Genomic DNA, 10,809 nt, shown 5'->3' with positions numbered 1-10,809 from the left:
CTGCTTTGCAACATGGTCTAAAATAACCAAAACCAAACACAACACTGCATGTGCGGTTCTCAGGCCTGCAGTGGACGTTCCATCGTCGCTGTCGTGTATAAATCCACTATATACTCCCCTAGAAGCGAATTTGTGATTGTAAAAAGGACTCCCACACAAATCCGGATCTACAGGGTAGATATAGAAGACAGCAGATCTCAGGAGGCAGTGCTTCAGCTCTTATTGCTTCATAAAAGCCCGTGCGTAAAGGTGCGGAGCAATATCCCCATCCATCTGTAGCAGCTCTCACCCCTGACCTGCGCTCTGCTGGGGGCTACAGTGTCCTATTTCCCTTCACAATATTGTACAATGGAGAAAAAGACATAATAACGCCACTGGACATATGCTTTTGGCGATTAAAAAGCGATAAAATTACGCACGGCCTTAAACGCTACAAAAGGGCCGATTGTTTGCGATGTTACAGTATAAAACATATATATAGATGATAAATACTTAAATACAGGACTATTCGAAGCTTTTCTATAGTTAAATTGTATATTATAATAAAAGTGAATATTGCAAAACTACCTTGTACACGCCCCTAACGTTAAATACACACGTGTTCAATCCAATTAAAATAAAAATGCAAGCAAAGCAACATAGTGCTTTGAATATCATTCAAAATAGTTAGACATATTTTTCAATTTCAGCCATGGTAACACGTTCCCATTATTTATTTCAGGCTGAGTGCTTTCATAATATTTGTATAGTAAATGTTCCAGAAAAGAAGGGACAGAAAAGGCAGCCAAAAATGTAATTAGAAATAAAGTTGCAATTACGGCAAAAAGATAAGAAAGAGAAGAGGAAAAAAAGAAAAGAAGTTGGCAGTTGGAATGGCATTGAAGCGCTCTTGCGGAATGATCGCGGTTTAATGAAAGAAAAAAGACAGATTGCTTGGCACGGGGAAACACTGTCCTATCAGGCCCGTACTGCTGCGTTCTGGCTCATGGCACTGACGAATAGATGGGAGCAATGAATAAATGAATAAAAAAGCTTTCACTTCGAATAGGACGTCTGCGCAAAGTCCCCGGATAACTGGATTAAAAAGTGCAGCGAGTTTGACGCACCAGGGCCGCGGTGAACGTGGCCATCCATCTGCAAATCAGCTCCAATCTGCCTTTCTGTCAAGTCAGGGCGAGAGAATTTATAGATGTCAAGAAAGAAATGTTTAAAATACATGTTAAAAAGTTCCCTACAAACATTGTTTGAGCGTCTTTCAGCGTTGATAACGGAATGTTGTCCATATAAAGTCATACAATTTCAAAATAGACTGTAGAAATGTCATAGTCCAAACTACACATACAACAATAAAGATATACTGATGACCTAGATGACAAAAAAGAGCCTAAAATATATCATGGTCGATATTGTAATCAATGAAGTCAAATGCAAAACACAAACAGCCTGTTTAACATTGGTATATTTCTATATTGTTTTTTGTTGAATTAAAATGGCTGATGCTTCAATACAACTGATTTTACATCACTCTATTCTGGTACTAAAACGCATTAATTGCTCAACAAATAAGTGAGAACTTCACTTCAAAATGTCCTAAAATAAGCTACTTTAACAACAAGCAAAATACTACAATGAAATGGCGAAAGTGCAGCAAAAAACAGAACTGAATAATGCCACTGAAGCTACTGCAGGTGAGTGTTACGAAAATACATTTAATGGAATAAAGTTTGAGTTTGACACCACACATAACACTTACAGCAAAACACTGCAACATTTTGAACATAAGATATTCCACGTTTACATAAGATAATCTAATTTATTTCAGGAGAAATCCATGCGTTTCAATGAACAGCAGGCTAATTGAAACAATCAAAAAAATCATGACAAATAACATTAGAAACAATTGTCTTGAACATCAGCATCTTAAAAGATAATTTAAGTCTATTACACAATAACATATACATATTAGAAAGCTCATTTGTCACGTTGCTATGCTTCAATGTTGATATTTCTGTGCTTTTGTACTATAATGACTACAAAAACTGCAATGCGGGATCATTTCTAATCTGCTTAAATGTAACAACTGAATTAGATAAACGCATATATGAACGCACTTTGGAGCCTTGGATTTTGGAGTACAGGCCCCTGCATTCTCGCTCCCACAGCCTGAACACTGCTGCTCTTTTGTTTCCCCCCCGCATTGATTTTGTGACATTGACACTCTCTCCGCGGCTCCCGTTTCCTCGCAAAGTCGCTCATACATCACCGGGGCGGACAACAAAAGCGAGCGGTACACGGAGGAGAGAAGCTCGTCGTTACACAGGCCGCGGGCGCATCCACGACCACCACGGCCACCCTGCTCCTAAAACCACCCAGCTTTACACTCACGCACGGGTCCCACCTGTAGACGGTATTCTTCACATGGGACTAAACTTGGACTGAACCGGAACTAAGTATGGACAAAGCCAAGGTTAAACCAACACTGAAACGTGGACAAATAAGACCATAAATAAGAATTCAACTCTATCTAAAATAAAATAAATACGTATGTGAACGGTGAACGCACCTGAAAACACATGAAAGACCCGCCGTAACACAGACAGCGGCGTGATTTGAGATTTTCATCAATAAAACACATTTGTAAACTATTATGTGAGCCTTTAGTCACCATATTTCATAATTGAATTGGTTAAAGACTCAAGGTGGAATAGAAATAATGGCTGACTAGTCGACTAATACAAATATGTTGGACTGGTTTACTGATCAAAAATATATCGTAGTAGTAGTTGACTAGTTGTGTGTGTTTTTTTTTTTTAATCATTTGATAAAATGGCTATTCCAGTATAGAAAAAAAAAAAAAATAGATTGCTGATTAGTCGACTAATGGAAAAATGAATGGTTAAAAAAAAGTAATGCAGCTTTTAAAATGACCCGCAAATAATTCCCCTTCTCTTGATGTAAAAAAAATAAAATAAAAGATCAACAGTTTTACAGGATTAACAAAAATCCTAAACTGTTCCTATAAGACACCCACATCTGTTACTTCCACCACCCCGAAGGCAGGTGCGGATGGGTGGGCGTGCGCAATCCTCACCTTGACCCCCGGAGCAGCGCAGATGCACGTACACGTAACACGGGGTCACGGCACGGATCGATCAAGGCGTGGCGCGGACACTTCCTTCAGCCTCTGTCAAGTTTGTCAGCGGCTCACCATTGTCAGGTATTCAGTGCAGACGAGCGCGCATTGTTCACGGGCCCCTGCAGGTAAAGGTCAATGTGGCACCGCGTGGAAGGGCCCCAGAACGGTGCAAACATGTGGGAGCGGAGACACCAAGCGCGGGCAAACCACAAACAGGCTCCTTCCTTTAAAAGCTCCTGTGTCAGCGAGAACATTTACCAGAAAAGAAAGGCTGCTTGGTAAATATATCAACCTGCCCTGCTTGAAACTGGTCCTACGTGCGTAAAGACGTAAACAAATGACATTTTTTTGGGACAAACTATATGGTTTTGGTGGATCAAATATGACTGCATTATGAGTACTGTTTGGTGGACTATATAGATTGAGACATATTGTGCAGCCTTTACAAGATCAATAAAAGTGAGGAATGATGCAGTGAGCGTTAAAGGTGCAGTAAGTGAAGGGCCGATGATGGACAGTGTGACCGGGAGCAGGGCTGACACAAACGGTTATTGAACATTTTTAACCAAACAAAGGTTGAAATATGGTACCTGAAAGATTCGAGATGGAAAATACGGATAATTAAAGTGTTTTTTTTTTCATTTTATTTTAATAATATATATATATTTATTCCGTTTTTAGGTTAATAGGCATGTATTGCTATAGGCCTACATTTGTATAAACGTACTACTCAAAGGGCACACAAGTGCAAACCAGAAGACATTTTTATTATGGGATTGTATGAAAATATGTGACTATTTAAACAAATGGCTTCCTCCTGATAATATACACTAAACCATAAATATAACAAATAACAAAATAATTCGAAATGCATGTTCAACCTTTGTAAAGCAGTAGGGAGCAAAAGCAAACAAAACGAAAAACAGCTAAATGAATGCCCGTTACTCAGTGCTAATTTAAAAAAAAAAAGAAAGGAAACGTGCCCTGAATCTGAGCATGTGACTTTCCTGACCATCACTTCCGTTTGCATCTCAAACGCAACACGCGCGTGCGGAGGCCCGTCCACTTCCACTGTGAAGAGGATTTTGGGGAGAGGCGGGGGAGCTGTGAAATGGTGGCATGGAAGCAATAATAAACTAAACGAGACACTGAGAACAAATAACAGCGAGGTGTCTATTACAACATAAAGTGCTATTTAAACAGCTTTGCTTCAGGTTGGTAAAGCAAAGAGCAAAAACAAACAAAAACACTCCAAGCTTGGATTTATAACCTATAAAAACCTGCACTAGACCAGGACTGAAGCAGGACTCGAACAAAACCAAACCAAGGCTAAACCAGGACAAGACTGTGAAGGCAAGCAAAAGATAATTACAAACAACACGCATTTTCCCACAAAAAATATATGTAACATTGACAAAAACACTGCATTTTAGTGGAAAAACAAGCAAGAGAGTGTCAAGGGGAAATTGCTGATCAGAAAATAGAAACACAAGACAATAAAATATATACTCATTACACATGACAAAATGACTAATGACAAACTTTATATTTTAGAGGGCAAATCACGGGCACATTGCAGATCACAAATAAACGTGATTACTAGAAACATACGAAATATTGAAACATTTGACTTCTATAACCAAAATGAGCATGAACAATTGACACAAAAACATAAGATTTCAGTCCAAAGAGCATCCAAGCACTAGTGTCGTTTAGACGCAGGAAACGGGGGGAAATTCCAGGTCACAGTGTAAAAAGCAGCGCCATATTGAAGGGTCAAACGCTCGCATTATGTGGATCTGCCCGGGCTGCTTGTCAGTGCTGTGAACGATGACCGAGGTGAAAAGCTACAGGGCCAACAAACCAGGAAGAGAAATGCATTTTTGCTCCTTTGTGCCGCGTGAAAAATACACCGAGTGCTATTGTCATGCAAAGAGCTGCGAGACAGGGGGATAAAAATGAAGTAGAGGAGATTTGTCGATGGTTTAGCTTTGTTTTCAATCCATACAGAGATTTTAGACGCGGAATGCTAGAATATATTTAGATTTATAGAGGAAATGTGAGTGTCGTCAAAGCTAAGATTCCGATCAATTTGTGATTCGTTCCTATTTGGTTCGTACTGAGGCGAGCGTAACGTTGAAGCTGCGTAATTGCCATTTATTTGAATGTCCGGAGTGTTCAATGCGTAACCATTTTGTAACATGCATGTAATGGCATCAACACATATAACGTATACTATTTATGTATACTCAATTATATCTGGCTATTAATTGACAGTTTATTAGAATAACCGTTTGATGATTGTGATCTAGCCTGCAAATACTCTAAAACACACGTCTAAATACATTTTATAACAAAGACAACAGCACTTTTAAATCAAAATGCAGTGAAACAATAAATTATTTCAGATTTGACTCAAAAAAAACTCTATAACTAAATATTGTCAATATTCATGTCTGCATGGAGCATATTTTAACCTTTCTGTGTTTGATAATCTATTCAAAAAGTGTCACACATGCACAATAGAAGTAGTCAATTGTCTAGTCCACTAATAATTCCAAAATAAATAATCACTAACTGGTCGACTAAATGAATAGCCCAGAAGTATATTTTTTTAAACGTGAAATAACCAGCTTTCAGAATGACAACACCAAATCCAACATGTCCACTTCTCTGGAGGTAAAATGCAACCCATTTTCAGCATTAACAACATTTAAAAGCCGAGACAGATGCACCAAAACATATCCTGCACCAAAAAGGCAACACAACACCAACAGGAAGCCATTTTTAGTGTAAGGTCTTAAGGGGAAAGTATGGCCTTTGACCTCTCCTGACCACGACCTCGCCTTCACCCCGGTCTGTGCGCCTCGGCTCTCCAAACGCGCACCATAAATACCCAAAGCTGTGCGTAAAACTGTATCGACAGAACAGAGGAGTACAGTACGTGTGTGAGGATGAGGACTGAAACGAAGAAGAGGAGAAGGAGGAAGAGGAGAAGGAGGGGTGATTACTGCTGCTGCAACACGTGGTTTTTATCCGCGTGGGTAAGGCAAGGCACCTGTTTTTACGCACGCCGTCTTTACGCACGCACACAGCAGCACATATGCTAATGAGCAGCATTTCTTTCTCCCAGCACAATTAGAAGTCACTTTTTTTGTCTACTCACCGCTCCGTAGCTCCCGGATACATCTCCCTTGTCGGGCGTGTTGCTGTGGAAATCCCCCATCACGCGTGGTTTCGTGTTTTTTCACCTCTGCTCCCGGTTTTGACGCTGCGTTTTCTCTGTGTGCTGGAAAGGAAAGGCAAAAGGCAGCTTTAGAGTCCTTCAAAAACTGACGCCACAGGTTTTGACCTCTTCCTAATTCTTCGTCACATCTTTAAAAAAAAAAAAAAACATTTCCGTGGACATTCCCCGGAAGACGTTTTGCCTCTGGGAAAAAAAAAAAACAGCCCAAACGAATCACGCAATCCGCGTGTTTTAATCGAGAAAACGTCACGTCGAGCTCAACTGCGCACGGAGTCCTGCGAAAACAAGCGTCAAACTACACGCGCGTGACTGAGGTCTGAGGAGGCGTGGGTCGTGCGGTGATTTCTCCGTAATTCTGTCGCGGGAATAGAACCGGGAGGAAGCTGCTGCTGCCGCCGCTGCACTGAGACTGTGCGCTCTTTACGGCATTAAGTGTGTTGTGCGTGTGTGCAAGTTTTCAAATTAATCTGTCAGTTTGGCACACTCTTTTGTTTAACGGCCGAGGCGTGTCACCCCACGTTCCCCGGTACACATTTTAATATGGGTGAGACGCGCTGACCTCCCGTTCACCCCGTGCATGCGCGCTGCCGAGAGAAGCGCCCCCTTCCCCTCCCTATCTTTTCTCCCTTTCTTTCCCTCCACAGCAGCGTCGCCATTTCCTCCTCCGTGTGTCACTCCTTTTCTCTCTTTCTCTTTTCTCTCCCGCGTCATACTAAATCGAGTTGGGAGTCATTACTTTGAAGACAAATGGTCAGAGGAGAGGAGAGAACAGAGGAGAGGGGGGTCTTTTCTGTCGTCTTGGATCATTTCTCCCGCTCTCCTTTTGTTGCGCAGATATTTATAAATGACTTCTTGGTGGTTTGGGGTGATTGGTGGGTGACGGGGTGCGCGTAAACAAGTGGCTTTAAACGTGGACAGCGCGCGGAGGGAGCGGAGGTGTCAGGTGCGGTGGATCCATGTACTGGTGGTGTTTACCCGCGATGACTCTGCTCCTTCTCCCTCAGCCGCGCGTGTATAAATGTCCGCGCCAGGTCCACGCGCTCACGCTTTCGTTTACATTTCATTCAGCGCGCTCCTATATCAGCGGAACAGCAGCGCCGCCGCGTCAACGCTTCATCTCTGACGTGTTTGTACAGATAGAGAACTGCGCGAACCACAGGGAGAGAAAGAAGGGAGAGCGAGGGGTAAGAGAGAAGAGGGGCGAGGAAGAAGAGAGGGATTAAGGTAAAGAAGGATAAGGTAGAGGGATAAAGAGAAGAGAGAAGGGAGGGAGGGGAAACAGAGGAAGGGAGCGAGACAGGGGTGAGAAAGATAAGTGGGAAGGAGAGGGAGAACGGAGTGGAAAAGATAGGAGAAAGAGAGGGATGGAGACCGACTGGGAAAGAGAGAGAGAGACGTGGGGGGGGGGGGCGTGGGAGCGATGGTAAATATGCATAGGAGAGAGAGAAAATGGAGAGAGAAAGAGATAAAGGGGGGACAGAAAGAGAAGAGAGGTAGGGATAGAGGGACAGAAGAGACAGAAGGCAGAGAGAGAGGGAGAGGTTAGAACAGTTGAAGGAGTGAAGGGAAATATTTTTTAAAAAATGGAGCGAGAGAAAGAGACAGAGAGAGAAGGGACAGAGGGAGAAAAAAGAGATAAAATGAGGAAGACAGAGAGAACAGGGAGAGGGAGAGAGACAGATGTGAGGAAGATTTGTGAAGAGATTGGAAGGAGAGACAGAAGGGAGAGAGAGAAAGAGATACAGGCTGAGCGAGAGAGAAAAAAGAGAGGGAGGCAGAGGGGTGGGAGAAGAGAAGGTGGGAGAGAGATGGGTAATAGACGTAGGATGAGAGAGAAAATTGAGAGAGGGATAAAAGAAAGACAGACAGAAGAGAGGAAGTGAGGAAGAGAGAAAAAAGGAGAGACAGATATAGAGATGGATAGGCAACTTATTAAATTCAGGTGGTATCTGTTGACAAATTGACAGGCGCTCTCTCTCTCTCTCTTGCTCTCTCTCGTTCTCCAGTTCTTGTTCAATCTTGCTCTCTCTCTCCCTCTATCATGCTCTCTCTTTCTCTCTCTCTCTCTATCTCCCTCTCTCCCTGCTCTGCCTCCTATAAATCAAATGAATGCTCTGAACTTGCGCTGACCCCGGGCAGAGGGACGGTCAGAGGCCTGGAACGCCTAAACGCCAGAGCCATTATACCTGTGTGGGGCCCCAGGGAACAGAAGAGGCGCCCAGGGGCCAGTCCGCGCTAGCCACATTTATTTACCCAATTATTATTAGAGAGGTTTATTTACACAGGGGTTTTAGCGGGCGTGCAGTTCTTTTGTGGAGGCCTCATCAGCTCCGAAACTGTCCTTCACAAGTTCAACCAGCGACTCAATGCCGAGTGTTTGCCCTGCGCGGTGCTCTGTTTGTGGACGTCAGAGCTGTCATCTCCAGTGCCTGAAGAAAGAGCCTGAAGCCCCGGTGTCCACATAGGCTCAGGACACACCTCTCTTTCACTCAGAGAAGACAGATGACGTTTTATTGTACTTCCTTTGTTTGAAGTTCTTCTTGACACATTTTCTACTAAACTCAAGCCAACACAAGATCAGGGCATTCGCTTTTGTCTTAAAAAGTCATTTGAAAGTAAACTAAGACGTTGCTATTATTATTATTTTATCATTCAATGTTTTATGTTGCACCTTAACGCCGAAACAAGTTCCTATGTTTGGTAACTGTGTTCAATGGCAATGGCAACAAACCCTTTCAGATTCTGATACTGTTTATCTGCAATTTACATTTACATTTTTTTTTGGTGTGTGTGTGTGTGTGTGTGTGCGTGCGTGCGTGCGTGTGTGTGTGTTTGATTGTTTGTTTGTTGTTTGTGACACAAAAGAAAAGTTTTACTGGGAAAATATAGGACACAATAAATATTTTTCATCTATAATCTTTGTTACTTATTATTATTTAATTAAATTATTTGGTTTGATTATTTATTGACATATTTAGTTTCAGAATCAAATTCATCATCGTCAGGTTGTTTGTGGCCCTCTGCTCCATATAAGCTTCAAAATGCGGCACTCAGTGTAAAAAAGTTTGGACACTCTTAATAACAATAGTAACAATTTCCAAATTCCAAACATGACAATGTAGCAATGAATACATGAAAAATAAGTAAATCACAAATAAAACAATGTATAATGAACAGTTATTAAAATGAGTAGTTTCCCCCATGGATTCAGGCATTTTTTTCAAAGTCCAACCACAAATCAATAATATAATATATCAACGTATTAATCATCCTTAAATCATTTACATTACACAGTCAACAAGTGTCCTCAGGTCAACATGCGCAGGACCACAACAACCTGTGCAAATAGAGAAAATATACACAAATGTCCTGGTCCTGATCTCGTATAAGACATACAACCAATATGCCACATGACCTTTAAAAGTCAAATCACGTTTCTTATACATTTTTATGTAAGATTTAATAACAACAGTCACAAAAATTGTGATAATGACTGACATTTTATTGTGTTTTTACTGAGCTTAGAGTAACAATGAGCTGTAACACACAGTGATTGTAATGAAATGTGCACTTTTTATAGGACTGCAGATGGAAAGTACCAGTGGTGAAATCTTGTGCAGATCAGCATGATCTCTGACAAATAACGACAAAAGTGAAAAAAACGAAACAAAAAACTAATAATACATTATTTTTGTTGGGAGTAAGGGAAGCCTGCGTCTGTTAAAAGTAGATAAATCTTGCAGAGCGATCAGATAAGCGCAGTCATAGTGGTGAGCTGGATAAGCAGGTTGTGTATTTTTGACAGAGAGCTGGAGATAAAGTGCAGGGGAGGAAAAAGAGCTGGAGTGGACCCCTGTCACAGTATCCCGGCCCCTGTCACAGTATCCCGGCCCCTGTCACAGTATCCCGGCCCCTGTCACAGTGTTCCGGGCCCCTGTCACAGTGTCTCGGACCCCTGTCACAGAATCCCGGCCCCTGTCACAGTGTCCCGGGCCCCTGTCACAGTGTCTCGGACACCTGTCACAGTATCCCGCCCCCGTCACAGTGTCCCGGGCCCCTGTCACAATGTCCCGGACCCAGGTCATAGTGTCCCAGACCCAGGTCATGTGTCCCAGAACCCTGTCACAGTATCCCGGCCCCCGTCACAGTGTCCCGGGCCTGTGTCACAGTGGACCCAGGTCATAGTGTTCCAGACCCAGGTCACAGTGTCCCAGACCCCTGTCACAGTGTACCAGGCCCCATCACAGTGTCCAGTGTCCCGGGCCCTTGGAAGCAGTTCAACTAAGGGATATGCTAACAACTGGCACATTACAGCAAAAGCCTGCATGTGCTGATGTTGTGTTGTGTTTCTTACTATTCAAATTTTGACTCAACTACAAATGAAACATTGGAATATCTCATTTCAAACATAATTTATATCCAACAG

At 42.4% G+C, this 10,809-nt stretch overlaps 1 protein-coding gene across 2 annotated transcripts in view; it reads right to left on the bottom strand.

Moving 5' to 3' along the window:
• hoxb3a (homeobox B3a) overlaps positions 1 to 10,809 on the bottom strand; it is an 83,269-nt gene that overhangs the window by 61,372 nt on the left and 11,088 nt on the right. For both annotated transcript variants that reach the window (XM_072442381.1, XM_072442379.1), the window contains exon 2: positions 6,303 to 6,425. The gene's annotated coding sequence lies outside the window, so the exon portion shown is untranslated. The remainder of the gene's footprint in view (positions 1 to 6,302; positions 6,426 to 10,809) is intronic.

The sequence above is a fragment of the Eucyclogobius newberryi genome, unplaced genomic scaffold (genome assembly GCF_026437365.1).
Source record: "Eucyclogobius newberryi isolate DKJ021-1_F unplaced genomic scaffold, fEucNew1.0.hap1 SCAF_13, whole genome shotgun sequence".
NCBI classification, from domain to species: domain Eukaryota; kingdom Metazoa; phylum Chordata; class Actinopteri; order Gobiiformes; family Gobiidae; genus Eucyclogobius; species Eucyclogobius newberryi.
Note: the sequence above shows the minus strand (reverse complement) of the source record. Positions and strands in the feature narration are given on the sequence as shown.